This window comes from Pinus tabuliformis, chromosome 6, assembly GCF_031772625.1.
Source record: "Pinus tabuliformis cultivar Carrire ecotype Pingquan chromosome 6, CPIR1, whole genome shotgun sequence".
In the NCBI taxonomy this organism is placed as follows: Eukaryota; Viridiplantae; Streptophyta; class Pinopsida; order Pinales; family Pinaceae; genus Pinus; species Pinus tabuliformis.
In genome coordinates this window covers 1,984,173,600-1,984,178,936 of record NC_142292.1, presented here as the reverse complement: position 1 = coordinate 1,984,178,936, position 5,337 = coordinate 1,984,173,600, and positions in this window count along the sequence as shown.

Sequence of the window (5,337 nt, the reverse complement as noted above, 5' to 3'; positions counted from 1 at the left end):
AAAACTGATCCCAATAGTATCAAATGAATGTGATGGAATAAGATGATACTACATCGCAACTCGGATTCAGCATATAGGATGTCGCTGTGAAGGACTGCAACATATAATGTGGAATGGTGTCAACTAGCAGCAACAGGAGCAACTAACAAGTGAACCAAAGAATGCTGATGAAACCTGAGGTCTTCACCGACTGCCGTGGTACATTTCTACAAAATGGGAATAAATGATCTAAATTCGACCATGTGAGAAATCGTTTGATTACTGCTCATTGATGTATATCGTTAACAAACGCAAGATTACTCACCAATAATGATAATGAGAGTCAAGGTACCCAGTACAATCTAACAAGTGTGAATAGATGAGCTGAAGTCAAACACCTGGAAGAATCTATCAATCAGGAGACAATGATGGTTTCCCATTGTTGATAGTGAAGGATCTGCCACTGATGACTGCAAACCCCAAGGCACTGCCAAATGGACTCTAGACCTTTGCCCTAGAGCAATGAGTTGTAGTTGATAGGGAAAGATCCACTAGAAGGAAGGCATTAAGGCATCCTTCATCAATATAGCGTAATTGTAACCCGTAGGCCAATAATGTGGAAGGAATCGGATGAAAAAATATGTAGTAACCCGACCGAAGCACATTTCCGGTGTACACAAGATGTAGCTAGCGCACGATAAAAACCCTCTGAACCAACCAATAATGAAAGCTGACACAGAGGCGAGGAATCCACCAATAGGGTTAAATGGAAACCAAGGTACTGCACAACTCGCAATGCATGATAATGAAAGCTGATGTCGAACACAAGAGAAACCACTCAGTCAAAGACCCATGATACTGATCGATGCTGAGCACAAGGTGACCTATCAATAATGAAAATAGGGCCAGGGTGTGGCTCTAGGCTTGTCCTCAGAGCAATATGTCGTCATCAATAAGGATAAGACCCGCCAGCAAGAAATCAATGGAGACCTTCTCAAACCGGTACGAGTAAAGGACTAATATAATTGATGTGATGATAGACAAGACACTGACAACCAAGGATTAATAACTAAAAAAATAGGTCAAGAGACACTATAGAGAGGCCGACTCAGTGTTACTTCCCTTGAAAAAAAGCATGACTCAATGATGACCATGTAGCAGCATATGATGACTCTGTATAAGCTCATCATGTAGGAGGCACGAATGAACTCTCCATATGATTGGAAGAGATAACCAACCGGAGGAGAACTGACTCAACAACAAGGTTAAGGCGTACCTAAGTCAAACTAATCCCACCCAAATGGAGGAGAGACTTTCTTTTGAGTGCTTTGTTCAAGGGTGACACAACTGACTCTAGCTACCAACAAGATATGGAAATGTTGTTCCATTCCCGCTCTTTTTTGGAATATGTATTTTTTTGTCTTTTTATTTAAGTTGGAAAAAGAATAAAAGAATGTTATTGTACAGTGGAAAGAACGAGTGTAAGTGAAACAAATGATCTAGTTCCTGGGATGGGAACATTCTTATGCTCAATGTAGGGAGGTGAAGCTGGTCAAGGACACTCAAAGAAATGTTCGTTCCACGGGTCTGAAGGTGTGTCAAGTTGCAGAAGCTACGGGATTGCAAGTTTGATTTTTGCAGAAGACATGGTCAAAAAGTGGCTTAAACACGAGTCCAAGTGAAGCCGGCTCAAGGCAAAAAGTTGCAAACGGTCAAAATGCAATGCAGTAGTATAACTCAACACAAAGGAGCCTCTAGGGTACAAGGCCAGAACGAAGTGAAGAAGCAAAGAGGAATGAGTCTTCAACGTACAAGTCATGGTGGGACTAGAGAGGACTCCCGAGCCTACTCAATGAAACATCATGGGAAACCAATGTCAGTGAGGTGCTAACTACGATGCCAATGTAAAGGATGGCTCTACCGTCGTGTCATGATTTAAAAAATGTGCAAATGAACAAGGTTTACTAACCATAACACGATGGTATCGAACCTATGGCCAGTGTATCGACAAATGGAGGCTAGTATGCAAAATGCAACGGAAAAATGGTTTCCATAACCTATATGCTAGTGAGTAAACAATACCTACCATGACAGGTCAGCAGTCATGGAACTGATATGAAATTTCTGAAGAAGTGTCCAAAATGTCCTGAAAAACAACCTATTCCCGACAATCCAAGCTCACAAGTTAAAAGATTCATGAGACAGAAAAAATCAAGTTTTGAAAAAAAATTGACATTTTAAAAGCTATAAAATGACTTTTTGACTCACCATTTGTACCATTTGTGTTGAGAGCAAAAGATGTGGAGAAAAAAGGAGAAAACTTGCCCTCCAAAGAATTGGACTACTCAAATTCCATCAAAATCATCAGGTAACCCCCAATTCTAGCTTGCATTTATTTATGATTGCTTTTAGAAATTTTAATTGGGATTTTACAGTAGGAATTTATGTTAAAAATTTCAACGCAGCACATACGTGGGTTGGATATTATGAACCCCGCGTATACACAGGCCCTAAACGCGACTGTGTATGAAAGGGACCCGCATATACGCAGTTTGAAATTTAAACACAAAAAACTAACAGTTGGAAATCAATTTTTTCAGGATGACAATCACCTAGAGAGAGAGGGAGCATAATACCATTGATAATGAAGTTATGAATGATCGGCAAAAATTAGATGCATTGAGGGGATGCGGTTAATTAAAAATTTTAAAAATTCCAAATATGAAGGCTAACACCCGCTTGCTTGAAATGTTGATCCACTACTGGAGTATCGAAGATGATGCTTTTGTGATTGATCAAATGCCTTTGAGGATAGAGGTAGAAGATATTTACTTTATCACTAGTCTCTCCCGAAGAGGAGAAGTGGTACATTCGACTGGCCAAACACGAGGTAGTCTTACAGTGGAAGACTACGTGCATATACACTGTCCAGGGCATCCATAGAAGATTGGAAGCCAGATTCAAATCAAACATGTAGAGAGTTTGTCCCTGAGGATCTTACTATTCACCATAGCCAGGATAAACAGATAAGCCTCATTGCACCAAGCATCATGACTATCCATGAGCTTGGTTGTGGAGTGTTTCACTATAGTTTTTGATTGGTGTACACCTCTTCTCACTAACATGAAGAGCCAGTTGTCCTCCATTTAGAAAGGATAGACCAAGAATTTTGGATACGGTACCATTTTGTGCTCCTTCTTCTTCAAGAAGGTTCTAGGGCTACATCCCAGAGCATCAGTTTCTATCAGTACCCCACGAAATCCTTAGATGGGTAAGTGGGTTGACCTGATGAAACGCCTGGGAGGCGGAGACATGCCACAAACTGCTTTCGATGATGAGTTCTTCTCCTGGTGGGAACAACAAATCATCACTGTGGACAACTATCCCTGTGTTGGCATGGATTTCAAAGGAGAACCGGATCTGGTGCTACCACCAAACGCAGCATGGGGAGAGTTAGGTAACCATTTTTAAAATTTTATCAATTTCTAAGGTTTTTTTGTGTCTTTTAAATATGAAAATGAACTTAAAGATATTTTTGATGGGATTAAAATACTGATATAATGATCATGTTCCAGATGTGGGTCTGGTACGACCAGATGGATTTCCGCGGCATAGGCATCGCGGAAGAGGTGCCGAAGAGGCAGCTGCAGAGACTGAGGGAGTCTTATACACAGTCCAGTGAAACTTGGTGAGATTGACTCATCGGTACCGATGGAGACCGTAGAAGATCTACCAAAGGATATGTAGCGCTGCGTGGTAGGAGTGCCACGCGACTGGGTTCGCCTTTTCCAGTGTGTAGCCAAAGCAGTAGTCACCTACTTAGCTGCTCATCCTGAGCCGGGTCATTAGATGTACTGGACATGATTATGGACATTTTTGTCCCGATTTTGTATATTATTTTTGAAATTTATATACACATGGGAAATTTTATGATATGCATATACAGTTACATATTTTTGATGTTTGATTTTATCTTGATGAATGAATGATATGCCAATCTAATGCTTGATTAGCGATAGAATCCACTAATGAATTGTTAGATCGTGGAATGTGCAAATAAGTAATAAAAACAAATGATCTTTGCAACACCCTCACTCTAAAAAATTGGCAATATAAATAAGTATCCTGAACCAGATAAATGCTCTTCAATTGTGACACCACCAGCTCTGAGTCAAGATACATTACCAACGAATCAATTCTATAAGAAATAGCTTCAGATAGTAAATTAATGACGACAATATATTCGGCAATATTATTTGACGTAGAACCAATACATACTCCCCTCGATACCATCAACTGACTAGTTGGATAATAAATCACCCAAACTGCGGAAGAAAGATTCCGAGTGTGCTGACTAGCACCATCGGCGAATCCGAAATAGACCAAGTCATCCATCAACACCTGCCAAAGCATATAAAAAAAGTATCGATATCACAAAAACTCCCGTTAAGATATATACAAAAATACAAAATATACAAAAAATCCATTGCTCGACCGTAACCTAGGCAAAGTACTTCTTGAGGTAGAGCCCATTTCGGGGCTCTGCCAACTTGTTCCCTTCAAAATCGACTAATTCATATGCCCCTTTTTCTAAAACTTGTTTCACTATAAAGGGACCATACCACATAGACTTTAATTTGCCTGCCCGCATGGCGTCTTTATCTTGGTCATAGACCAAGACAAGGTCGCCTTCAGAAAAGACTTGAGGACGGACAACTTTATCGTACTGAGTTTTAACCCTTTTCTTATGAGCCTCATTAATTGTGGCGGCATCTCGACGTTGCTCATCAAGATGTTCCAAATGAAGGAGGTGCTCTTCGAGACTAGAGGTCTCTGGAAGGAGCTCAACAGCTAGTTTCAGAGATGGAATTTCGCATTCAACGGGAAAGATAGATTCCAACCCATAAACTAACTAAAAAGGTGTAAAACCGGTGGCAGTCTTTACTGAGGTTCGGTACACCCAGAGAGCCGGATACAATATGAGATGCCAATTGGAGTGATTTTTGTCAATTGTCCTTTGCAGGATCGTCTTGAGGGTCTTATTCATGGCTTCAACTTACCCATTGGCTTGAGGATAATACGGATACGAATGCTCCTGTCGGAAGCCCAATTTAAGAGCCAATTTGGACATCAGTTGGTTCTGGAAATGACTACCATGGTTAGTGACAATCTCTTTCGGGATACTGAACTGTGAAATAATCTAATTGAATAGGAATAATGAGATGTTTCACTATCGTTTTTATAAGTGGCCATGGCCTCAGCCCACTTCGTAAAGTAGTCTACGGCCACAATAATGTACTTGTAATTCACTTTTAAAGGCGGATTACAAGTAGTAAAGTCAATACCCCACTTTGTAAA